This window comes from Neoarius graeffei, chromosome 6 (assembly GCF_027579695.1).
Source record: "Neoarius graeffei isolate fNeoGra1 chromosome 6, fNeoGra1.pri, whole genome shotgun sequence".
NCBI lineage: Eukaryota > Metazoa > Chordata > Actinopteri > Siluriformes > Ariidae > Neoarius > Neoarius graeffei.
The window spans coordinates 5,541,545-5,569,353 of NC_083574.1; the positions used below are offsets into that span (position 1 = coordinate 5,541,545).

The 27,809-nt window shown below is 40.5% G+C and overlaps 1 protein-coding gene across 1 annotated transcript in view; it reads right to left on the minus strand.

Annotated features, from left to right (window-relative positions):
• The window catches only part of LOC132887635 (CBY1-interacting BAR domain-containing protein 2-like), a 50,660-nt gene that overhangs the window by 16,412 nt on the left and 6,439 nt on the right, over positions 1–27,809 (minus strand). The gene's annotated exons all lie outside the window — the stretch shown is intronic.

Sequence of the window (27,809 nt, forward strand, 5' to 3'; positions counted from 1 at the left end):
GCGGCACCTCAGGGCAGTGAGTGACAACAACATCAGACTGACAGTGAAGTAGTAGAACGTAAAATATCTTGCAAGTAGACGTGCCACTCGATTCATCAGGTTTCATGTTTCATTCATCTTCATGTTTGTCGTTCATGTCGCATAATTTGAACGAATTCACGTTCAAGTTCTTTCATTACAAAGTTGTTGCGTTCAGTTCAAAGTTCATGGAAAAACGAGCGTGTTCAATGAACGCGTTCTTTTGAACGTGTTCATGCACAACACTACTAAGCAGCACATGGCTTCATGTACAATGAATGGAATTCTGTGTTTCTATGGGCAGCCAACGCTGGATTATGTAATTGCTGTGGCCACCAAACCTCAGTCTGGCCACTATCCCAGGTGAAAATGTTATCGATTCTGTAACTGATAGAGTGCATTTGAGCTTTGAGGTATTAACTAAATTCCTCTGAGTAGATCAGTAGGCCTATGCTGTTTTAGAATATGATGTTTGTGTGTCGGCAGGGCTCTTCTGCATTGACATTTGTGAGTGTGTTTCCTGTCCGAATGTCCCCCACGATCAGGAGACATTGGCAGAGATGTGAATGACATACAGCATGGCATTTTCTACATGAATCTCTACTTGACCACCCCTTGACATAATGAGTGAACTAGATTTCAACCTGAGAATAAAAAGGGTTATAATTATTGAAAGTCATGTTTGATCGAAATGAAGGCCTATTATTTACTAGTAACTGTTCAGGGTTAACAGCACAAAAGAATCCCCAGATCTGCACAAAATGAACAAAATATATTCTATTCGTTTTCGTGTTGTTGTACACACCATCCAAATAATATGTGTGTATTGTTTCAATACAAAAACATCAACAGGTTTTTATAGAAGAGGAAGCAGATGTTTAGTAAGATAGTGCTTTTCAAAAATATCTTATGCTAGCAAACCTAATTTCACGATCAAAGATGTCGGCAATGTTTTGTATGACCAATGACCCGATCAACCTGTATTAGCTAGGAAGGGGTTAAATTGCTTGAAAACATGTCTCAGACTACATTTGCATCTTTGAAATAATGATTTCTCTCCTTAGTAATGTACAACTCATCCATAGAGAAAATATCGGCTTCATTTTCTCAAATTGTGATTTCAACATTAAATCCGGGTTTATGCGCTGTCGCAAACAAAGGGTTAATTGGCAGTGTTGTACCCATTCTGAACAATTCAAACTGGTATTTTTGAATAAAAGACACCTAAAACTATAGAATGATATAAGTTTTCCCTTATTTTCCTGACAATTAATCATTTATAATTGAAATATTCAACGAACAACCTGAAAAAAACTCAAAAATATTTGGATTCTAAGGGGTTAATACACCCATAAATTGATGAAAATCAAATTAAACACCCAGAAAGGTTGCATTAGCATATCATGGACCTACTGTAAATGATTCAGTATATTGATGCCCACACATCAATATGTGCATTCATTGCAGAGGAAATGCCTCTGGTATAGCGATACAGAATTTTGCAGATGGTCCGGCAAATAAGGACCATATGTTGTTACAATATTAATTTTGTACAACCATGTTTTTTATGAAGTAGACACCCATACCCTTCAAATAAAACAGGTCCCGCTTTGTTCTACCGCCTGGAGGGGTATGCCCTTTATTTTCAGCTCCTCGCCACTGGTCTAAAGAGTGGTAAGTTTATGCAGTGGTGGAGGAGGAGAAGTGTTCATGAATCAGAAAGGTTTTGAGATGTGATTTGAAGAAAGGAAGGGAAGAGCCGTCAGGGAGGGGTTGTGGGAGGGACTTCCAAAGTTTGGGGGCCGTGGCACTGAAGGACCTGCCACCCAGGGTAGAGAGTCTGGTGCAGGGGGCAGCAAGGAGATTATGGCTAGACGATCTGAGAGAGCGGGATGGAGTGTAAGGGGTGAGGAATAAAGCACTTAGGGATGTAATCATCGACGGTGTGGTCAGAGTAACTTTGCTTCATCACACCACCCTGTCATGGATTAGTATCCTATAACAGCACAACAATGTGTGTTTTATAGCTTATAGTCCTGTATATCACTCAGCTCCAATAGATGACAAAAGATGTTAAGATAAACAGTGTCTTCAAGTGTTTCCATTTGAGGTCAAATTGAGATCCAGATGCTTTAGAAGCTGACTTGATATTATAGTGATCATTTACAGTGGTGCTTGAAAGTTTGTGAACCCTTTAGAATTTTCTATATTTCTGCATAAATATGACCTAAAACATCATCAGATTTTTATACGAGTCCTAAAAGTAGATCAAGAGAACCCAGTTAAACAAATGAGACAAAAATATTATACTTGGTCATTTATTTATTGAGGAAAATGATCCAATATTACATATCTGTGAGTGGCAAAAGTATGTGAACCTCTAGGATTAGCAGTTAATTTGAAGGTGAAATTAGAGTCAGGTGTTTTCAATCAATGGGATGACAATCAGGTGTGAGTGGGCACCCTGTTTTATTTAAAGAACAGGGATCTATCAAAGTCTGATCTTCACAACACATGTTTGTGGAAGTGTATCATAGCATGAACAAAGAAGATTTCTGAAGACTTCAGAAAAAGTGTTGCTGATGCTCATCAGGCTGGAAAAGGTTACAAAACCATCTCTAAAGAGTTTGGACTCCACCAATCCACAGTGAGACAGATTGTGTACAAATGGAGGAAATTCAAGACCATTGTTACCCTCCCCAGGAGTGGTCGACCAACAAAGATCACTCCAAGAACAAGGTCTGTAATACTTGGCGAGGCCACAAAGGACCCCAGGGTAACTTCTAAGCAACTGAAGGCCTCTCTCACATTGGCTAATGTTAATGTTCATGAGTCCACCATCAGGAGAACACTGAACAACAATGGTGTGCATGGCAGGGTTGCAAGGAGAAAGCCACTGCTCTCCAAAAAGAACATTGCTGCTCATCTGCAGTTTGCTAAAGATCATGTGGACAAGCCAGAAGGCTATTGGAAAAATGTGTTGTGAATGGATGAGACCAAAATAGAACTTTTTGGTTTAAATGAGAAGTGTTATGTTTGGAGAAAGGAAAACACTGCATTCCAGCATAAGAACCTTATCCCATCACTGAAACATGGTGGTCGTAGTATCATAGTTTGGGCCTGTTTTGCTGCATCTGGGCCAGGACGGCTTGCCATCATTGATGGAACAATGAATTCTGAATTATACCAGCGAATTCTAAAGGAAAATGTCAGGACATCTGTCCATGAACTGAATCTCAAGAGAAGGTGGGTCATGCAGCAAGACAACGACCCTAAGCGCACAAGTCGTTCTCCCAAAGAATGGTTAAAGAAGAATAAAGTAAATGTTTTGGAATGGCCAAGTCAAAGTCCTGACCTTAATCCAATTGAAATGTTGTGGAAGGACCTGAAGCGAGGAGTTCATGTGAGGAAACCCACCAACATCCCAGAGTTGAAGCTGTTTTGTCTGGATGAATGGGCTAAAATTCCTCCAAGCCGGTGTGCAGGACTGATCAACAGTTACTGGAAACGTTTAGTTGCAGTTATTGCTGCACAAGGGGGTCACACCAGGCACTGAAAGCAAAGGTTCACATACTTTTGCCACTCACAGATATGTAATATTGGATCATTTTCCTCAATAAATAAATGACCAAGTATAATATTTTTGTCTCATTTGTTTAACTGGGTTCTCTTTATCTACTTTTAGGACTTGTGTGAAAATCTGATGATGTTTTAGGTCATATTTATGCAGAAATATAGAAAATTCTAAAGGGTTCACAAACTTTCAAGCACCACTGTATATATGTATATAGCATGGAATAAAATGTAAACTGGCACTGCAGTTGTATACAATATGTTGTACAGTATCATGATATTAACTTCATGATCGTAGCTGCCAGCTTGAGCAGGTTTACGGAGAATTTGGCCTACTTTTCATTGTGCAAATGTAATGAAACATCTGCTGTGTATTTAATGATCTAATCTTATCCTCCATCATTCACACTGAACTGTACCTGGATAAGGCTGAAGAGGTCATGGTGGGATGGAAACTCTCGAATCTTCTTGATTCTTTCTTGCAGTGGTTTCTTCCTGCTTTTCTGAAGAACAGATAACTGAGCCGTTGCCGTGGAGATGACAACAAACCAACTCGTCATGTTGTATGACTTTCTTCTTCACCCCAAGATGGCAGCAGAGTCATTCTCGTGGACCTTCTCCTAGGTCCATGAGGTGGAGGGGAAAAACGTTCACGTGAAGCACATGGGATTGTTGTGCATGTTGAACCGTGCATTTGTTTGTATTGTATGATTCTTTTGCATTGTTATGTTTGTATATCAGTGTGTAATGATGATGATGATGATGATGATGGACAGGGTGTGGTGCTGAACCAGGTTTTGATGCTTGAGCTGAGTTTCTCTTGAGGACTGTTGTTGTGATAAACACTGAAGACTGGAAGCAACAGAGCCTCCCGAAGGTACAAATTAAAAGAGTCAGTTCACAAAAGTGTCCGTTCTTTTAGATGAACACTGAGAGCCGAGTCCAAACATATGAGCAGTTTGTTAAAGTAGATGTAAGGTAATAATAATAAAAGTAAATAAATTTAAAAAAATAATGATAGTAATAACAACAGCCATATCCCAGAATATTAAATATTTTCTTTCATTATTAGAAATAAAAAGATTCGCGGGACAGCCAGAAGGGAACCGTCAAGGCCTTCTAGGTCTTCAGAGAAGTCCCAAACATCTCAGCATTTCAAATGTTATATTTAATTTCTTTCATTCTTTCATAATTTCGTGATAATTATTCTCTTCTAATTCTAATTTGGCCTTATTTTTTATCAAATGTGCTTCAGAAATGAAAGGATTATTGTCCTGAAAACATTAAAATTGAGTTATCCGATGAGATTGTTTTGTTTGTTGTCTCTAGGCTGAGAAGAATTTAGAGCTGCTCACTCATTGGTTAGGACTTCATTGCTGGGACAGAAGGCCATGGCAGTGTATGTTTATCTAGGAAGTGACAGATGAATTAACCAATCAGATTTTGATTTATAGTGGGAGGGACCAAAAATTGATCACCCTCAGCCTTCTCGAAAGCCAACGCGAGCTTAACCGTGAGTCGGCGCCTTCAGTACAGCAGTGAAGTCACCTTCCAGCCAGTGTAGCGTTCATCAGTAGTGTTAGCGAATGCTACTAAAGCAGTCAAGCCAGTGCTTTCAAGAGCTACAGGCTAACGACCAAGAAACTCAGATTTCTGTCTCCAGACTCTTCTTCCACGTTTCACGCTACAGTATTTTTCACTCAGACTTAAGTATTCATTTCTCTATGTAATTTACTTAGTTACTTTTAAAATCAACATCGACAGCTACACACAACGGAGCGACCTCGCACCCTGCTGCTAATCCCTTGCAAAATCCTTTGCCCTGTTGCTTTTTTGGTGTCTGGCTAAGTTTTGGCTGAGCTCAAGTTCCAGCTCTAATAGTAACGGTTCGCTACTGGGGACAGCACATGCAGGACAGCTTGGAGACAAAGTGAGAGTAAGAGAGGCGAGATTGAGATGGTTTGGACATGTTCAGAGGAGAGGTCCAGAGTATGTTAGGAAAAGAATGCTGGAGATGGAGTTGGAGTTGGCAGGTAGAAGGAAATGCAGAAGACCAAAGATGCAATTTATGGATGTGGTGAAGGAGGACATGAGGATGGTTGGTGTGACAGAAGAAGATACGGAGGACAGGAGGAGATGGAGGGAGATTATCTGCTGTGGAGACCCCTAATGGGAACAGCCGAAAGAAGAATGGCAGTGACTCGTTCATGAGCTGAAAGAGTTGACTCTTAAGGCGATGATACACGGGTAACTTTTTGGGCAATGTTCCCAGGCAACAAGCAACCAGGTGAAATTTAAGATAACAGACAATTTGCAACAGCCAATCAGAGAAGAGCAAATCTATTGCCAGGGAGACAGACACCGCAAAGATGGACGCTGAAACATTTGCAGCTGTCACTTTTGTCTTGGCTTCAGCCTTTATTTTGCTCAAGTAAGAATCACTTCTGGAACAAAACTGAATAGATCCTCTATATGTGAATTAGATCATTCTCATCTCATCTCATTATCTCTAGCCGCTTTATCCTTCTACAGGGTCGCAGGCAAGCTGGAGCCTATCCCAGCTGACTACGGGCGAAAGGCGGGGTACACCCTGGACAAGTCGCCAGGTCATCACAGGGCTGACACATAGACACAGACAACCATTCACACTCACATTCACACCTACGGCCAATTTAGAGTCACCAGTTAACCTAACCTGCATGTCTTTGGGCTGTGGGGGAAACCGGAGCACCCGGAGGAAACCCACGCGGACACGGGGAGAACATGCAAACTCCACACAGAAAGGCCCTCACCGGCCACGGGGCTCGAACCCAGGACCTTCTTGCTGTGAGGCAACAGCGCTAACCACTACACCACCGTGCCGCCCTGAATTAGATCAGACGATAAATTAAACAATCTCTATTACAACTCAGAAAAAAAAATCATAAGCTGCCTATCGCTTTTAACTTGATGCAAGGGAGCTAACGTTATCCTTACATAGCTAGCGATAACTTTCAGCTATGTTCGCAAAAAACACCGCTAGTTCGCTAAATCCCATTCAGTTTCTATGGTGTGGTGGTTAGCAAATGGCAGTTTGCACTTAGCGAAAAAAAAATAATAAAATCGATGTCTTAATTACAACCTGAGCACATAAAAATAGACATCTGTTGTTTTTCTGAGCATTTGATGAGGTAAATTCACCACTTTGGGTTCACGCATAACATAAAAAGACAGAAGTTATCTCTCTTTTTCTTCACTCCACTGCAAGAGATGACGCCGTCTTTGTTGAAAATTTCAGAAGCTCTCAGGTGGTCATGTGATTCGCTTTTGCTGCTAGCACTCTGATTGGATGATTTTAAAAAGTTGTCCAAAATTGAAATCGTTCAGATAGAAATTATGTTGCCTGATCTCAATGGGAAAGTGTCGATGCTCAATTGCCCGGCAACGCTGCCCAAAAAGTTGCTCCGTGTATCATCACCTATATTTGTGAGCTGAGTCAAATGAGTCGACGAACTAAAAATAGCCAGATGTCTTGTCGCTACTCGACTTCACGTCAGGTTATATGACAGATTCCCTCACAAACGTCCTACAATCCCCCAAAAAGTCTTATTTCTGTTTTTTTTTTTTTTTTTAGATGTTTACATTTTGATCCAAAATATCTGAATTTGTTTCAAAGGCACTAAATCAGACACAAGTGAGAACTTTATGGGAAGCACCCTAGGTCCTGATTTTAATTCATAACCAAGGAATTCTTTAACGATTTACGATTTTGTCTCCAACATCATTATCATGATGGAAATCGTGCAACATCAAGCCAACATGGTGGATGTTAAAGGATTCGGTAAAAGCTTAACGTTAAATTGCTGAAAGATTTACGGACTTTATTAGAATCTTTCATTGAATTAGAAATGTTCAGAGAGGCATCAGGTTCTAATTCGAATTCATGCATATCTTATTTCCTTTTCTTTCCCTCTCATTAATTCCAGATCCAGAGCTTGGCCTCATGAGGATTCTTTATTTGCTGTAAGGCTCCCCAATCAGAGCGTTCACCTTCACCCTGACTCACAAGACAGGCAGCAGATCGTAACTCATCGCTGGTGTCTCGGCGTGGCTGCGTGTTGTTTTCTGTTCTTTCCTGTCCATCTCTCTCTCTCTCTCTCTCTCTCTCTCTCTCTGAGTCCATCCTCTACTCTCCAATGTTGCTCTCGGGGATGCAATGAGGTCAGAGCGCTTCCTGATGTGAGGACATCGGCTCTCTGATGACCGTGATGGAGGAGGTGTGTGTTTACAAATGAGGAGAGAGTGAATGCTTGCCAGACCACAACCATAATACAAGTCTAAGGCTATCCATGGACACACACTCTCACACACTCACATGTATGATCAGAACAGGCCAAAACCTCAGGCGCATTCTATGAGACTAAAGCATGCCAAAACTCACTGCAGTGATGATGTCAGGGATGGAGATTCAACCAAAACAATACAGCAGAGGTTCGGGTTATAATTAGGACTGAGGGACATCAATATAGAGACAGAAACGTCTTTTTATTAGTCAGAATAAAATCTGTTACAATTTTCTGCATGCACTTCACACCATTCTGCCTATAAAAATATTAAAAGTCACATTTTGCTATATATTCCAGATTATTCTATCCACATTCACTGGATATGACCAATCGTGCACTCTGATTGGCTATTCGACTACTAGGATATCAGCTCATATACTGTGAGTAGAGAAAAACAAAATGGCGGAGTGTGTTGCTGAATCAACCGAGGATGAAATAAAAACTCTACTTGAAAACAAAATATGGAATGAAAGTATATGACGGGAAAATCTTTTTTTTTTAATTTTCAAGAATTATTATTATCGCATTTTTCACAAATTGCTCCTGTCATTTCACAGTTTGTTTACATTCTAAGCAGAAATTATTTTGTCGGATGTTTTGTATGAAGTTTTCATTTATTGAATTTGCAAAAAAATAAAAATAAAAATGCTCTGTTTCTCAAAATCCAGTGAATGTGGATAGAATAAAACTACCGTTCAAAAGTTTGGGGTCACCCAGACAATTTTGTGTTTTCCATGAAAAGTCACACTTTTATTTACCACCATAAGTTGTAAAATGAATAGAAAATATAGTCGAGACATTTTTCTGGCCATTTTGAGCATTTAATCGACCCCACAAATGTGATGCTCCAGAAACTCAATCTGCTCAAAGGAAGGTCAGTTTTATAGCTTCTCTAAAGAGCTCAACTGTTTTCAGCTGTGCTAACATGATTGTACAAGGGTTTTCTAATCATCCATTAGCCTTCTGAGGCAATGAGCAAACACATTGTACCATTAGAACACTGGAGTGAGAGTTGCTGGAAATGGGCCTCTATACACCTATGGAGATATTGCACCAAAAACCAGACATTTGCAGCTAGAATAGTCATTTACCACATTAGCAATGTATAGAGTGGATTTCTGATTAGTTTAAAGTCATCTTCATTGAAAAGAACAGTGCTTTTCTTTCAAAAATAAGGACATTTCAAAGTGACCCCAAACTTTTGAACGGTAGTGTATTCCACTCAATCTCATCGTACATGGATTATAGCGCTATCAGCTCATGGACGCCTCGATTTCGTGGAATAACTGTTAAATGCAAAGGAATTAATCACTCAGTGTTGCACTGTTACAGGAAAATAATCAACGATGGAGTCCTGTGACGAAGCAAAGTGACAACTACCAAGCCAAAGTTGATTATTTTCCTATAAAAGCAGGTCTTGAAATGTTTTATTCATCTTTTTATATGACAGCAACTTACCAATGATAGCAAATTTTATTTCTGAAATGAAGACATTACTTTTTATCTCTTTGTCGTTATGTTTAATGTTGTGGAACGTCCATGAAATGAGTTACATCTTAAACAGCTATAAACAGGCTTTCTTTCACCTGCAGATCATTTTTTGTGGCTACTGCCTTATAGAGGCGAAGCGAGGCAGTAGCCATGATGTCATTGCATTGTAAGAATGAGTGGAACAATAGCGCACTGTGGATGCGCATATGCATAAGCATGACAATCACCAGAACGGCGAATTGTGATCTCGCGATACAAACAGTTGATCTCATGTTATCAAAGGTACACAAGAACAAATGTCAAAGCCATGATGTCATAGTGTTGTAAGAATGAGTGTAACAGTAGCGAAACTTCGTAACCAATCAGCACTTATCCTGATCAAGTTCGATTACCCGTTCATCTTCTTGATAAACTTCGGAGCCAATCAGAACCAGAAACGAAATAAGAGAAAGTTATAACTTTGTAGTATCGGAAGGTAATCGGCAGATAAAAAGATAAACAAAATTCCCCTCAGGCGGCACGGTGGTGTAGTGGTTAGCGCTGTCGCCTCACAGCAAGAAGGTCCGGGTTCGAGCCCCGTGGCCGGTGAGGGCCTTTCTGTGCGGAGTTTGCATGTTCTCCACGTGTCTGCGTGGGTTTCCTCCGGGTGCTCCGGTTTCCACCGCAGCCCAAAGACATGCAGGTTAGGTTAACTGGTGACTCTAAATTGAGCGTAGGTGTGAATGTGAGTGTGAATGGTTGTCTGTGTCTATGTGTCAGCCCTGTGATGACCTGGCGACTTGTCCAGGGTGAACCCCGCCTTTCGCCCGTAGTCAGCTGGGATAGGCTCCAGCTTGCCTGCGACCCTGTAGGACAGGATAAAGTGGCTACAGATAATGAGATGAGATGAGAAAATTCCCCTCATGGTTGGCTGTAGTGGTGTTTATTTTAAGAAAATGTACCTTTTGATTCTCACAGCTTTTGTTTGGTCCTTCTGAAAGGTCAATTGAAAGGTTTTGTAAGGTTTTTTTTAGATTTCTGGCAGATGTATTGAAAAGTCGATATCAAACTTCTGCTATTCGATTTCATTTTTGAATTTTATTTTTTTTATTTTAGAGTCTTTACACTACACTTGTGAAACAAAATGTGCTCATTAGTACTAAATAATGCTTCGAAGACAATTCATGAACAAGTGCTTTCTTTCTGACTATTTTGAAAATAGATCGAGTTCACAACGCTGGATTTTGAACAAAAGACAATAAACAAAATTGGTAACCAAAATACTCCAAGCCCTGATGCTGCTCACAGCTTGGTGATGCTTACAAGAGATGAGGCGAGTCTCATTGATAACATGTACAGTGGTGCTTAAAAGTTTGTGAACCCTTTAGAATTTTCTATATTTCTGCATAAATATGACCTAAAACATCATCAGATTTTCACACAAGTCCTAAAAGTAGATAAAGAGAACCCAGTTAAACAAATGAGACAAAAATATTATACTTGGTCATTTATTTATTGAGGAAAATGATCCAATATTACATATCTGTGAGTGGCAAAAGTATGTGAACCTCTAGGATTAGCAGTTAATTTGAAGGTGAAATTAGAGTCAGGTGTTTTCAATCAATGGGATGACAATCAGGTGTGAGTGGGCACCCTGTTTTATTTAAAGAACAGAGATCTATCAAAAACTGATCTTCACAACACATGTTTGTGGAAGTGTATCATGGCACGAACAAAGGAGATTTCTGAGGACCTCAGAAAAAGCGTTGTTGATGCTCATCAGGCTGGAAAAGGTTACAAAACCATCTCTAAAGAGTTTGGACTCCACCAATCCACAGTCAGACAGATTGTGTACAAATGGAGGAAATTCAAGACCATTGTTACCCTCCCCAGGAGTGGTCGACCAACAAAGATCACTCCAAGAGCAAGGCGTGTAATAGTCGGCGAGGTCACAAAGGACCCCAGGGTAACTTCTAAGCAACTGAAGGCCTCTCTCACGTTGGCTAATGTTAATGTTCATGAGTCCACCATCAGGAGAACACTGAACAACAATGGTGTGCATGGCAGGGTTGCAAGGAGAAAGCCACTACTCACCAAAAAGAACATTGCTGATCATCTGCAGTTTGCTAAAGATCACATGGACAAATCAGAAGGCTATTGGAAAAATGTTTTGTGGACGGATGAGACCAAAATAGAACTTTTTGGTTTAAATGAGAAGCGTTATGTTTGGAGAAAGGAAAACACTGCATTCCAGCATAAGAACCTTATCCCATTTGTGAAACATGGTGGTGGTAGTATCATGGTTTGGGCCTGTTTTGCTGCATCTGGGCCAGGACGGCTTGCCATCATTGATGGAACAATGAATTCTGAATTATACCAGTGAATTCTAAAGGAAAATGTGAGGACATCTGTCCATGAATTGAATCTCAAGAGAAGGTGGGTCATGCAGCAAGACAACGACCCTAGGCACACAAGTCATTCTACCAAAGAATGGTTAAAGAAGAATAAAGTTAATGTTTTGGAATGGCCAAGTCAAAGTCCTGACCTTAATCCAATGGAAATGTTGTGGAAGGACCTGAAGCGAGCAGTTCATGTGAGGAAACCCACCAACATCCCAGAGTTGAAGCTGTTCTGTACGGAGGAACGGGCTAAGATTCCTCCAAGCCGGTGTGCAGGACTGATCAACAGTTACCGCAAACGTTTAGTTGCAGTTATTGCTGCACAAGGGGGTCACACCAGATACTGAAAGCAAAGGTTCACATACTTTTGCCACTCACGGATATGTAATATTGGATCATTTTCCTCAATAAATAAATGACCAAGTATAATATTTTTGTCTCATTTGTTTAACTGGGTTCTCTTTATCTACTTTTAGGACTTGTGTGAAAATCTGGTGATGTTTTAGGTCATATTTCTGTAGAAATATAGAAAATTCTAAAGGGTTCACAAACTTTCAAGCACCACTGTGTATATGTGATATTTACTATATGGACATATTAACAGAAAATTATTTTATTTATAAGCAGTAGCCACATGGACCCATAGGGTACGTATTTTTTTTCTTTCTCATGAAGGTCTTAAGATTAAAAATGTCATGTTACTGAGAAACTGGAAAGGTCAAACTCCTCTACATTCGAGATTTTCCCGTGTCGTAAAACTTACTGACTGTTACAAAGAGCTGAGGTTTTTTTTTTTAAACTATCACACATGTAAGGTTTGATTAATGACAATGTCAGGCAACATTTATTTTCATTTTAGGGATCGTGACAATGGCCTTCCTGTGAATGAGAGTGTATGGTGGGGGGGGGGTGCCCTGGGATTTATGTAAGAAGTAATAAGGATTTAGTCGGCCAAAGTGGAGAGACAGACGGAGAGCAAGTCAGAGAGTCGGTGTTATAACCCAGTGGGAGTGATTATTCCGTCAGGAAGCTGTGTGTAATGCATTAAAAAGTGAGAGAGATTTATTTTATATGTGCGCTGATCAGTAAAACACGCAGCCCCATTACAATCATGAATTAAGAGCTGAACAGTAGAATATTAGATCTCTCGGATTGTAGTCTGGATCTCGCTGCTCACTTTATGAATATTGATGTACTGTGTGTGTGTGTGGGGGGGGGGGGACTATTCTCCACTTCACAACAAAGTACAAAGGCACCAGAAAATTGAACTTTTTTTTTGTCACCCAAAATCTACCAGCCCGCTGTTTCTAGAAGTCTGTTTCTGCCAGATTATGGGGATCAGAATATATTGTTTTTCACTTTATTTTTTGGAAGCAGCAACATGGAATGAGCTTCCATCTCATATTCAATGTACACAAAGCAGGTCTCTCTTCAAGTTGCTAGTCAAGCAGTTTTTATTCAGTGAACTTATTAACCAGGAACACAGTCCTTATGTATATTACTAGTCATTTTGATTTTATACTCTTTATTTTGTTTAATTTATTTTACATAATATATATTTTGTATATATAATTTGTATAATATTCTATTTTCATTTTTAGTCACTTGTTACATGCTAGTCGCTTGACCCAAGGACCACAATGGAAACAAGCGCTGTGCGCTTTATTGTGTTATCCTGGTATGATTATGTCAATATTTTATATATTTATTTATGTAAAGTTTTTACATGTTTATGCCGAATCAATCAATCAATCAATCAATCAATCAATCAATTCTGACTCATTATTTCAAAACTTTTTACGTCATCTGAATTTATTTCTGAAATTATCTCAAAATATCAGAAATCTGACTTATATCAAACTCCGACTTATCTAAAAATATCGGAAATCTAATTTTTTTTCAAAATCTGACTTGCCTCAAAATATCAGAATTCTGACTTATCTCAAAATCTGACTTGTTTCAAAATATCAGAAATCTGACATATCAAACTCTGACTTCTCTCAAAATATCAGAAATCTGACTTATTTCAAAATCTGATGTATGTCAAAATATCAGAAATCTGACTTCTCTCAAAATCTGACTTATCTAAAAATTTCAGAAATCTCATTTATATCAAAATCTGGGTTATTTAAAAATTTCAGAATTCTGACTTATCTCAGGGCGGCACGGTGGTGTAGTGGTTAGCGCTGTCGCCTCACAGCAAGAAGGTCCTGGGTTCGAGCCCCGGGGCCGGCGAGGGCCTTTCTGTGTGGTGTTTGCATGTTCTCCCCGTGTCCGCGTGGGTTTCCTCCGGGTGCTCCGGTTTCCCCCACAGTCCAAAGACATGCAGGTTAGGTTAACTGGTGACTCTAAATTGACCGTAGGTGTGAATGTGAGTGTGAATGGTTGTCTGTGTCTATGTGTCAGCCCTGTGATGACCTGGCGACTTGTCCAGGGTGTACCCCGCCTTTCGCCCGTAGTCAGCTGGGATAGGCTCCAGCTTGCCTGCGACCCTGTAGAAGGATAAAGCGGCTAGAGATAATGAGATGAGATGACTTATTTCAAAATCTGACTTGTCTCAAAATATCAGTATTCTGACTTATATCAAACTCCGACTTATCTAAAAATATCGGACATCTGACTTTTTCAAAATCTGACTTGCCTCAAAATATCAGAATTCTGACTTATCTCAAAATCTGACTTGTTTCAAAATATCAGAAATCAGACTTGTTTCAAAATATCAGAAATCTGACTTATATCAAACTCTGACTTATCTCAAAATTTCAGAAATCTGATTTATATCAAAATCTGAGTTATTTAAAAATTTCAGAAATCTGACTTATTTCAAAATCTGATGTATGTCAAAATATCAGAAATCTGACTTCTCTCAAAATCTGACTTATCTAAAATTTTCAGAAATCTGATTTATATCAAAATCTGAGTTATTTAAAAATTTCAGAATTCTGACTTATCTAAAAATCTGACTTGTCTCAAAATATCAGAATTCTGACTTATCTCACAATTTCAGAATTCTGATTTATCTCAAAATATCAGAAGTCCGCGTGGGTTTCCTTCGGGTGCTCCGGTTTCCTGGCGACTTGTCCAGGGTGTACCCCGCCTTTCGCCCGTAGTCAGCTGGGATAGGCTCCAGCTTGCCTGCGACCCTGTAGAAGGATAAAGCAGCTAGAGATAATGAGATGAGATGAGATGAGATGAGATGAGATGAGATGACACACTCAGAAAAAAGATCTAAATCTGTCTTATATTTCGGTCAACAAATATTTTACATTTCATCTCTGATATTATATAGATTTGCTGTCTGGATATTGGCACCAACCATTTTTAAGTCCTTTATTAATCAGTGTTTTTATCAGTAATTTATCTGGAGCTGATTTGTAAGGAATAAAACACTCCATATCACACTCTTAGAGGAAAATAATCAATGACAGAGTGTAGGTGAAGTGTAATGGAGTTACCGTTCACACTGTAAAGGATCAACAACATACAGTGCATCCATATGACTGACTGTATGTGGAAAGTCCACCATGAATGAGCCGTTACTATGGAAACAATAATGTTTTAGAATGAGAATGAGTGCTTTAATTATAAATAAAACTACGATTTGCAGCTGCGCTGCAGTCAGAGCTGCTGATATAGAAAACTAATCAACACCTAATGACCAGTCAGAATCCAGAATTTTGCTCTGGAATGAAGATGGACTCCAATCAGTTCTCAAACTTGGTGGAGAATCAAGTTCTCTTGGTTCTTGTTAGATCCAGGTCTTGTTTTCATACCGTATGTGAGATATAAAATATCTGTTTGTGTACAGAAACTAGTGCCATTTTTGCACGTGTGTGTCTCAGGACATGCAGCAGCTTTGTGGTTAATATATGGGGACCTATGAGTGTGTGTGTGTCCGCTCTACGTGTGTATGCGTGTCTAGGTTGGCGTCAGGGCCGGCGCTGTGGTCAGAGTCACCCTGCCAACAGTAACAGACTCTAAGAGCGTGTGTGAAAGAGAGCTTTTCACAGGTCACTGACACACTGAATGATTTCCTCGGCCTCCTCACATCCTCCGTCTGTCAGCCACTCACGGGTTCTCTTCTCAAATTCAGTTCTACAGAATGTTCCCTTTGGAACCCCAGACGCTTTCTCTGATTTATTTCTGAGTGTTAGTTCTACAAATACACATTTAAAAAAAAATTACAAATAAAAAGATCAAATCTAGAACCGTTTCCGGTTCTCCAGTGGTGTTTCTCTGGAGGAAACATTAAATGTTCTCCTAGTATCGTAAACGTTCTCCATGCAGAACCCTAAAGTGCAAAAAAGGGACACGTGACACAAACATGACGTGCGAATAATCACGTGATGTCCTTGTGAATTTTTAGATCATTCATATGTTATGTTGTACAGTGGTGCTTGAAAGTTTGTGAACCCTTTAGAATTTTCTATATTTCTGCATAAATATGACCAAAAACATCATCAGATTTTCACACAAGTCCTAAAAGTAGATAAAGAGAACCCAGTTAAACAAATGAGACAAAAATATTATACTTGATCATTTATTTATGTAATCATGTAGCTCATGTAAATTTATTAATTTACAAATCTCAAAAACTGATATTGTATTCACAATAGAACATAGACAACATATCAAATGTCGAAAGTGAGACATTTTGAAATTTCATGCCAAATATTGGCTCATTTGAAATTTCATGACAGCAACACATCTCAAAAAAGTTGGGACAGGGGCAATAAGAGGCTGGAAAAGTTAAAGGTACAAAAAAGGAACAGCTGGAGGACCAAATTGCAACTCATTAGGTCAATTGGTAATAGGTCATTAACATGACTGGGTATAAAAAGAGCATCTTGGAGTGGCAGCGGCTCTCAGAAGTAAAGATGGGAAGAGGATCACCAATCCCCCTAATTCTGCGCCTACAAATAGTGGAGCAATATCAGAAAGGAGTTCGACAGTGTAAAATTGCAAAGAGTTTGAACATATCATCATCTACAGTGCATAATATCATCAAAAGATTCAGAGAATCTGGAAGAATCTCTGTGCGTAAGGGTCAAGGCCGGAAAACCATACTGGGTGCCCGTGATCTTCGGGCCCTTAGACGGCACTGCATCACATACAGGCATGCTTCTGTATTGGAAATCACAAAATGGGCTCAGGAATATTTCCAGAGAACATTATCTGTGAACACAATTAACCGTGCCATCCGCCGTTGCCAGCTAAAACTCTATAGTTCAAAGAAGAAGCCGTATCTAAACATGATCCAGAAGCGCAGGCGTCTTCTCTGGGCCAAGGCTCATTTAAAATGGACTGTGGCAAAGTGGAAAACTGTTCTGTGGTCAGACGAATCAAAATTTGAAGTTCTTTATGGAAATCAGGGACGCCGTGTCATTCGGACTAAAGAGGAGAAGGACGACCCAAGTTGTTATCAGCGCTCAGTTCAGAAGCCTGCATCTCTGATGGTATGGGGTTGCATTAGTGCGTGTGGCATGGGCCGCTTACACATCTGGAAAGACACCATCAATGCTGAAAGGTATATCCAGGTTCTAGAGCAACATGTGCTCCCATCCAGACGACGTCTCTTTCAGGGAAGACCTTGCATTTTCCAACATGACAATGCCAAACCACATACTGCATCAATTACAGCATCATGGCGGCGTAGAAGAAGGGTCCGGGTACTGAACTGGCCAGCCTGCAGTCCAGATCTTTCACCCATAGAAAACATTTGGCGCATCATAAAACGGAAGATACGACAAAAAAGACCTAAGACAGTTGAGCAACTAGAATCCTACATTAGACAAGAATGGGTTAACATTCCTATCCCTAAACTTGAGCAACTTGTCTCCTCAGTCCCCAGACGTTTACAGACTGTTGTAAAGAGAAAAGAGGATGTCTCACAGTGGTAAACATGGCCTTGTCCCAACTTTTTTGAGATGTGTTGTTGTCATGAAATTTAAAATCACCTAATTTTTCTCTTTAAATGATACATTTTCTCAGTTTAAACATCTGATATGTCATCTATGTTCTATTCTGAATAAAATATGGAATTTTGAAACTTCCACATCATTGCATTCCGTTTTTATTTACAATTTGTACTTTGTCCCAACTTTTTTGGAATCGGGGTTGTAAGTCAAAATCTATTTTCTCTGTCAACATTTGAAACATTTTTTTTTTTCAAAAATCCAAAAGAGCAAAAGGCACCAGTTGACCTGTTGATTGATATGTACACAAAGTTTCATGAAGATATCTTCAGTAGTTTTAAAGATGTGGCCTGGAAATGAAAACGTGGACGGACAGACGGAAGGAAGGAACGAGGGAACCTGTTTCTATATCCCCCGCCAAACTTCATTTGGGCGGGGGATAAAAATAATGGTGTGTGTTCTCTTGAACAGAACCGATACCACTGCTGAGTTAGAGGCGGTCTCGGTCTGCTTTGAAACCAACCCCAGAGAGGTTAAACTGCAGTGAGAACAGATTGGCTCGACCACAGGAATTAAACCAAATATGTTATGGGTGTATTATGGGTTGTGGGCACTATTATTTTTGACACGCAAACTGACACACTGTGTGCAGACCGATCCAGAACCATAGGCAGAACCATTGTCAGTACCACTGGACCTTATTTATCAATCATTTAGTGAAGCTGTGTATAAAAGTGCCTGTAGGCCAAACCAAACTAAAAATTTGCAAATGTTTCAGTGACACACACTGTACATTGACGTGTTAAGACACCTAAAGTATAACAGCACATCATACTTATTATCTGTTACGTTTAATGTCGAGGAACGTCCACGAAAAATGTTCGTTCCTACTTTCACTTATGGTAAATTATAGCAGCTTCTTCTTCTTCTTTTGGCTGTTCCCATTAGGGTCTCCACAGCGGATAATGTTCCTCCATCTCCTCCTGTCCTCTGTATCTTTTTCTGGAGCACCAACCGTCCTCATGTCCTCGTTCACCACATCCATAAATCACTTCTTTGCTCTTCCTCTTTCCCTTCTACCTGCCAACTCCATCTCCAGAATTCTTTTGCCAGTATACCCTGGATCTCTCCTCTGGATGTGTCCAATCCAAACCATCTCAATCTTGCCTCTCTCACTTTATCTCCAAGACGTCCTACATGTCCTGTCCCTCTAATATACCTATTCATTTCTCATCCTGTCCAAATTTGTCACTCCCAAGCAGCTATTTAACAGTTATTCTACGAAATCAAGTCATACATGAGCTGATAGCACTTTAAACCGTGTACGACGAGATTGAGTGGAATAACTGTTTTATTCAATCCACATTCACTGGATTTCGAGAAACAGAGCATTTTTATTTTTATTTTTAGCAAATTCAATAAATAAAAACTTCATACAAGCTCATTTAGAATGTAAACAAACCAGCAAAATGACAGGAGCAATTTGTGAAAAATGTAATAATAATAATTCTTGAAAAATAAAAAAAGATACATTCTTACCATCATACTTTCATTCCATATTTTGTTGCTTTTATTTATTTATTTATTTTTTATTTATTTTTTTTTTTTTTGGGGGGGGGGGGGGGGTTGTTTTCGAGTCAAGTTTTTATTTCGTCCTTGGTTGGTTCAGCAACACGCTCCGCCATTTTGTTTTTCTCTACTCACGGTATATAGCTGATATCGTAGTAGTAGGGTAGCCAATCAGAGCGCATGATTGCTCCTATCCAATGAATGTGGATAGAATAAAAGCGGTTATTCCCTCACCGGCCTCTCTGTTTTTCTCCCTCTTGAAGTTAATGAGATACAAAATGTCGCTTTTCCTGGTAACGAAGAACCGTAAAATCCTTTGTTCTGACTGTTACAAAGTCCTGACGCTAGAGATGATTCCTTCCATAAAAGCTACATCAGCGAAGCGTCTCTTAACAGGAAAATTCACTGTCAAAGAGTATAGATCTTTCTCAAATCCTCCATTGGAGTCCCTGTGAATGAGCTGTTACTATAGAAATGATAACGTATTAGAATTTATACTACACACAATTCCAGTCAAAAATTTGGACACACCTTCTAGTTCAATGTTTTTTCTTTATTTTTTATTAATTAAAAGTCACTTCTTCATGTCTTAAAGTAATGATGGATGTTGTTTCTCTTTACTTAGTTGAGCGGCTCTTGATGTAACATGGATTACTACAGTCGTGGTGTTGAATGGGACTATTTACTTATGGGTTGTTTTACAATCAGGGTACAAAATTTGTGTCACAGGGGTCCAAAATTCAAATTGATTCAAACTGGTTCTTGTAACAGTTTTTAAGTGAAGGATGAGTTAAAGAACAGATTTCAGGTAATTTTTTGACGTGTGTATGGTAGTTTTGTGTAATCTGCTATAAGATAAAGAAGATGAAGTGTAGCTTTAAGCAGGGCTGGGAGAAACAAATGAAGTGATTCTCGGAGAGGACTTTTTTTTGACAATTCAGAATCCGCTACTTCCATAGTGCTTTTAAATATAAGGCTGTAAGCTTTGTGTTAGTTGTCTCTAATATTTATGTCCCAATATCTTGACCACATTTTAGGATGAAAATAATCATTTTAGATACCGGTATGTTATTTTATATTGAAAAATTAGCCGTCTCGGAGAGGACATTTTTTTGACACAATTACATACTAATTTGATCAAAATAGTCTGAAAACTTACCGGCATTCAACATTAAAACTTAACTATGTTTCCAATGATATGGAACCAAAAATTTTTTTATGGTATAAAGAATGATTTAAGTGCATCCCTTTTGGAGCTACCTGTGGTCAAAAAAGCACTTTTTCTAAATGACATGAGTAATTTTGCTAAATATGACATATATTGCCATACATTCACCAAAAATAACGTTATCACCAATTTTTTTTTTTTTTTTTGCATGGTAAATAGAGCTATCACAGGGCTACAATAAACAACCAAGTTTATTTAGTCAAGCCTTTTGATATTGAAGATAATAAGTGTTAAAAGTGATTTTTAGCTTGCGTACCCTGATTGTAAAACAACTCTTATCTGAAACTCATTAAGAAGGCAAGAAACTTGTCCACTAATTAACTTTTGATGAGGCACTTGTTAAATGAAAAGCATTCCAGGTGACTACTTCATGAAGCTGGTTAAGATAATGCCAATAGTGTGTAAAGCAGCATCAAGGTAAACACCGGATACTTTGAAGAACCTAAAATATTAAATATATTTTGTTTTTTAACACTCTTTTGTTTACTACATAATTCCAGATATGTTCCAGATGTTATTTCAAAGGTTCGATGTCTTCAGTATTGTTCGACAATGTAGAAAATACAAAATACAGAAAAAACCTATGAATAAGTATTATAGGGGTGTACAAACTTTTGGCTGGTACTGTAGATTAATATCAACCTTCTGACCAATCAGATTTGGGAATTCAACAGTCACTAACTCTAGCAAGTTAACATATCTTACATTGGACACTCACTGGCCACATTATTAGGTACATCCGCTGTTTGATGCAGTTCTGTAATCAGCCGATCCCTCGACAGCAGCACGACGCATCAAATCATGCAGATACAAATCAAGAGCTTCAGTTAATGTTCACTTAAAGCATCAGAATGGGAAAAATTGTGATCTCACGTTGAAGTGTGACTTTCTTTCACTGTGGCATGGGTGATGGTTTGAGCCAGATGAATATTTTTGGTTTGAGTATTTCAGAAACTGCTGATCTCCTCCTGGGGTTTTCACACGCAACCAACAGTCTCTAGAGTTTACACAGAATGGTGCGAAAAACATTGAGTTGAGTGAGTGAGTGAGTGACAGTTCTGTGGAAAATGGCCAGATTGAGTGGTTCGGGCTGCCAGGAAGGATATAGTAACTCATATGATCACTCTTTACAACCATGGTGAGCAGAAAAGCATCTCAGCATGTGACAGCAGAAGAGCACATTGGGTTCCACTCCTGCAGCCAAGAACAGGAGTCTTAGAATCAAGAACAAGTTCCTATTAAAGTGGCCGGTGAGTGTATATGATACTGATGGTTATAACTCTCTTGCGTATGATCTATAGCTCAGCCAGTGTATTAATCTTTAATGTATTATGATGTGTTTCCCTGCGCTGACCTCTTTCTTCCTGCTCTGTTCCTCCTGCTGTGAAATGGCCTCTCCATCCCTCCTTCATTTTCTTCCTCCGCCCCTCTAATAATCTTCGCTTGTCCCTAAGTCCGCTGCCAAACCAACCTTACAAGTGTGTGTGTGTGTGTGACAGAGAGAGAGAGAGAGAGAGAGAGAGAACGGGAATCCTTCATGATGTTTCCACTGCTACTCGGATGAAAAGTTTCCCCTCGCCTTGGAGCCCCCACGACCTAAATAAACACTCCTAATTGGCTGTGGAGCCCCAGTAGTCTGGCATTTCGGAAAGTCTTGCAGAGAGAGACCTGGTCCAGAAGTGTCCTGCTAGTTTGGCAGAGTGAGTGAATGAGTGTGTGTGTGTGCTGTGGTTTTAGTGAAATCTTCAGCATGCATTAAATAATAGGTTTTGTTTATTCATACTTAAGCTTTTGCAATTAGAGGTCTTACAAATTCTTGGCGGAATTGTATGACACACTGTACGATAAAATGTCAGATTATACAATAAAGATGCTCTAACAATAGTCCTGCAATTGTTTTTACAGTCTGTTTTATATCATGAATCACTGGGATCTGATTCCTGCTTGTGCAGGAAATGAGCTTTTAATACCAGAAACATCCTTCAAAGTCGCCGAAGCTTGAGGTAATACGATGTTTTTCTAACCCATTAGCATGTTTTGTTTGCATTTTGCCATCATCACTACCGTATTTGTCGCTGTCCTGCTGCAAGTTTCTCATAAACCTATGCCAGGGGTGTCCAAAGTCCAGCCCCAGGACTAAATGCAGCATGTAGGGAGAGATAAATTGGCCCACAGCTGCTCTGAGAAGGTATGATCAGTGGTTCCCGCAAGCCAACACAATGCAATTTTTTTTCCTTTCACCTGATGGTGGCAGCAGGACTGTATTAACACAGTTAGCTAAAGGCCCGGTCCCACTGGCCGATGGACACAAAACGTATGCAAAAAGGACACAGCGGACGAGCAAAATTTCGGGGGTGGCGCTATCCGTTTTCATCCGCTCCAGAAATGGACAAAATTGGCGAAAATTTGCGAAAACAGAACGGAAAAGAACGGACGTGGGTAGTATATAGCGGGGATGTTAAACGCATGTTCATAGGAAGCCTAGCGGATGAAAGCGGATGGAAGTGGATGACAGCTCCGAAGGGGTTACCGGTGATAACTGAGAAGCGGACGCATAGCAGAAAGAGCGGATGCATAGCGGATGAAGGGGATGCATCATGTACGCCTAACGGAAACAAAGGGGATGTTGCGCGGATGTATATCGGATGCAGACCGTTCACTGCGCATGTGGGGGGTATGAATTGCGTCTGCTCCGCGGATATAAAGGGATGTAGCACGCACGCCGTCAGCATAAAGCGGAAAGACGTGCTGGCAGCTACATCGATACATCTCTACTACTAGATGATTTTCTCCCCCTTTTTATACAAAATATCGATTGTCCGCTAGGTGTCCTTCTACATACTCTAGACATACTCCAGACATCCTAAATATACGAGATACATCCCAGATATAAACGCTTTGTCCGTTTTGAATACTTTATATACGAGATGCATACGCTTACATCCTTTCTATTTCCGTGCTACTAACGATGAATAGACGTTTCATGTACCTTATCTTTCCTCCCTCTTTCCGTTTTCAGCTGCAGCGGATGTGAGTTGCGAGGATGCCCAGAGGATGCAGAGAGGATACAGCAGACGTTTAACGGATGATAACGGACATAGAACATTTGTTGCTCGTGTATGTCGCGGATTTACATCGTACACGGCGGAAAGTTCATCCGTTCTAAAAGTTTTGTGCAGCTCAAAACTTTTTGCGCGGATGAAATCACAGTGGACGGATGCTCGATGGATAGAGCGTATGAAGCACGTATGCAATGAGTACACAACGGATGCATAGCGTTTTCCAACGGATGTCAAAGATTTTTTTACGTTTTACATCCTCTTTGCATCCGTAAGTGCAGTGGGACCGGGCCTTAAACGGTGAGCAAGAACCTTTTCTATTCTCACTACTCCTGCAAATATTGAGTCATGCCAACAGACGAAAAATGCCAAGAGAACAGTGAGAAGGGTGATTTCAAAAGAACCTCAAACCATTAATCGTGGAAAATCTTTCATGGATTCATGAGTCTTGAACTTTGCAAGCAATTATTCAAAATGACAATTTCATTTATAATTATGTCAGTTTGGGGTGGCACGGTGGTGTAGTGGTTAGCACTGTCACCTCACAACAAGAAGGTCCTGGGTTCGAGCCCAGCGGCCGACGAGGACCTTTCTGTGTGGAGTTTGCATGTTGTCTGTGTGGGTGTGCTCCGGTTTCCCCCACAGTCCAAAAGGCATGCGGGTTAGGATAATTGGTGGCTCTAAATTGACCATGAGTGTGAATGGTTGTCTGTGTCAGCCCTGCAATGACCTGGCAACTTGTCCAGGGTGTACCCTGCCTCTTGCCCATAGTTAGCTGGGATAGGCTCCAGCTTGCCTGTGACCCTGTAGGACAAGATAAGTGGCTACAGATAATGGATGGATGTCAGTTTGTCCATTTACTTTTGGCCCATGACGTGTGTGTGTGTGGGGGCATGTTTTCCATCCATCCATCCATCCATTACCTGTCGCTGCTTATCCTGTTCTCCAGGGTCGCAGGCAAGCTGGAGCCTATCCCAGCTGACTGTGGGCGAGAGGTGGGGTACACCCTGGACAAGTTGCCAGGTTATCGCAGGGCTGAGGGCATATTTTTTATTTATTTATTTATTTATTTATTTTAAAGTGCCGTAATTCATATACCTTCACCTAGTTTTGGACATTATCCTCAAATTAAAGCTGAAAGTCTGCTCTTGGAGCTTATATTCACTTCAGCATACTACAGTAGGCGTATTTTTGAGTTACGATACTTTCTTCCTGTTAGGTTTGTTTGTTTGTTTGTTTGTTCATTATTGGATTTTTCTTTTAGAGTATAATTAGTTGTACAAGCTCCAGGAGTGAGGGATTGGCAAAGAAGGCTTCATTCTGGAGAAGTGCAGACAAAGAGATGAGGGGAAATAAAACTGGAGACTCTGGCAAGACCCACTGCTGTTCACTTTATCGCCCCCTTTTTTTTTTATAAGCCTAGTTTTATTGGCTTCATACAGCCACATAAGCCAGATGGAGGAAGATAGAGAGGATGAGGAGGGGGGGGGGGGTGTAAGTTAAAGCCCATGGTCAGGAACTTGACACTAATTGCACAGGTTGTCAATCTTATAAAGCCATCATAGGGGCTTGTTTGAATCTGTACTCATATTATAGAGTGACAGATTTAATGAGGTGTGAGAGACGAGAGCTTTAAGAGGATGAGGGGTTTAACTGTGTGTTTCATTACCAAGAATAAAAAAAGAATGGTTGTGTGTGAAAATGTGGGTGTGTGCTCGTATAAGTTGCAGTTATCACGCTTAACATACATATGTTTACACTACTACTGTGCTGAACTGTCCTTCACATACTAACACACGATATCATAACAGACAATGAGAAGGTAGTCATGTGTGTTTCTGGGGGCTCGCAACTCAAGGTGGCAAGAGGAAGGTCTTCTGAGCCTCAGGATGGCAAAACTAAGCTTGTAGAGCTTAAGGAAAGGTCTTAGAATTCAGGCAGGATTCAGTGCAATGGCAGGAGAAGGAGCTTGTATTTGACGCAAATCCAGAGCTCAGAGCTTGTGGGCCTTGAATGGCAAGAGTAGACTGAAGATGGCAGATGTAGGAACTTAAGGACCTTGTGGAAAATTAAATGGCAGGACTTCAGGTTAGCAGGAGGACGTCGTGTGGACCTCAGGATGGCAGGAGTGAGAACTTATTCACCTCAGAATGGCCAGATACAGAGCTCACAGGCCTTAGGATGGGAAGAATAGGAGCTAGTTGGTAGGATGGTAGGGGTAAGAGATGGTGTGGACCCTGAGACGGCAGGAGTAGGTGGTGTGGACTTCAGGATGGCAGGAATAAGAACTTATTCACCTCAGGATGGCCAGATACAGAGCTCATAGGCCTTCGGATGGGAAGAATAGGAACTGGTTGGTAGGATGGTAGGGGTAGGAGATGGTGTGGACTCTGAGATGGCAGGAGTAGGTGGTGTGGACTTCAGGATGGCAGGAGTAAGAACTTATTCACCTCAGGATGGCCAGATACAGAGCTCATAGGCCTTCGGATGGGAAGAATAGGAACTGGTTGGTAGGATGGTAGGGGTAGGAGATGGTGTGGACCTTGAGATAGCAGGAGTAGGTGGTGTGGACCTCAGGATGGTAGGAATAGTTGGTGTGTTCACCAGGATGGTAGGAGTCAGAGGTGGTTTACCTCATGATAGTCAGACATAGAGCTTGTAGACCTTAGACCCTGTCTGGGACTTCTAGTGTAAAAGACCTTGGAGTGATTATTGGCCCCAGTCTTTCATTCGAAACTCACATTGATAACATCACCCGGATAACTTTCTTGTATCTCAGAAATATTGCTAAGATAAGAAATTTAATGTCACTACATGGCGCGGAAAAACTAGTTCATGTTTTCGTTACCTCCAGGTTGGATTATTGTAACGCCTTACTGTCTGGATGTTCCAATAAGTGCATAAACAAGCTCCAGTTAGTTCAAAATGCAGCAGCAAGAGTCCTTATTAGAACTAGAAAATATTACCACATCACCCCTGTCTTATCCACACTGCATTGGCTCCCAATCAAATTTTGTATTGATTATAAAATACTGCTATTGACCTTTAAAACACTGAATGGTCTTGCACCACAGTACCTGAGTGAACTTCTGGCCCTCTATGACCCGCCACGCCTACTGAGATCAAAAGATGCAGGCTATCTGCTGGTACCTTGTATAGTGAAGGCTACATCAGTGGACAGATCCTTATCTTACAAAGCCCCACAGTTATGGACTAGCCTTCCAAGTAGTGTTCAGGAATCAGACACAGTCTCAGCGTTTAATTCTAGGCTGAAAACATATCTGTTTAGTCAAGCCTTGTGTTAATGGTGTTTATGAGGTAAAGGTGTAGATCTGGAGGGTCCTCAGACATAGCATTTTGGTAAAGTGGGATGTATGGATGCTGTCAGTCCCCCACTCACTTGCTCACTCGAGTTTGTTGACGGTGTAGTGGCTGGCTGCTTTATGTCCCGGGGCTCCCTCATGCCTGTGTTACCTTCTGGCTCTCCCCTTTTAGTTATGCTGTCATAGTTAGTTGCCGGAGTCCCTGCTTGTATTCAGTCCAATATGTATACTGTTCCTACTTATTCAGGTGACATTGGGCATACCTAACAACCTGTGTTCCCCCCCCCCCCCAATCTGTCCCTCTGAGTTACATGTCAGTCCTGGGATCGAGATGCTGACCTCTTCTGCTGCTCGGACCTGCTTGATCCACCCTGGTGCCTTGTGTCTGGTTGGAGTCTCATCGCATCACTCCTGTGGAGGATGGCCCCATGTGAACAGTTGAAAGTCACACCTGGAGGACACTCTGGACTCTTACAGTAATGCTTTTATGGCTGAGGACTACAGTTGACTTGCTAACTTTAGGACTGCAGTTGTCATGATCAGTTTTGCACTCAAGTTTCCATCAATGAAGAGTTTATAACATCAACAAAACTGACTTTATGTTAACACTGTTGATGTTATAGTCATGTTGTCTGTTGTTGCCCAAATGAGGATGGGTTCCCTTTTGAGTCTGGTTCCTCTCGAGGTTTCTTCCTCATGTCGTCTGAGGGAGTTTTTCCTTGCCACCGTTGCCACAGGCTTGCTCATTGGGGATAGATTAGGGATAGAATTAGCTCATGTTTTGAGTCATTCCAATTCTGTAAAGTTGCTTTGTGACAATGTTTATTGTTAAAAGCGCTATACAAATAAACTTGACTTGACTTGACTTGACTTAGGGTGGCAGGAGTAGGAGCTTGTGGAGATCAGGACACCAGAGTTATAAGTTTAAGA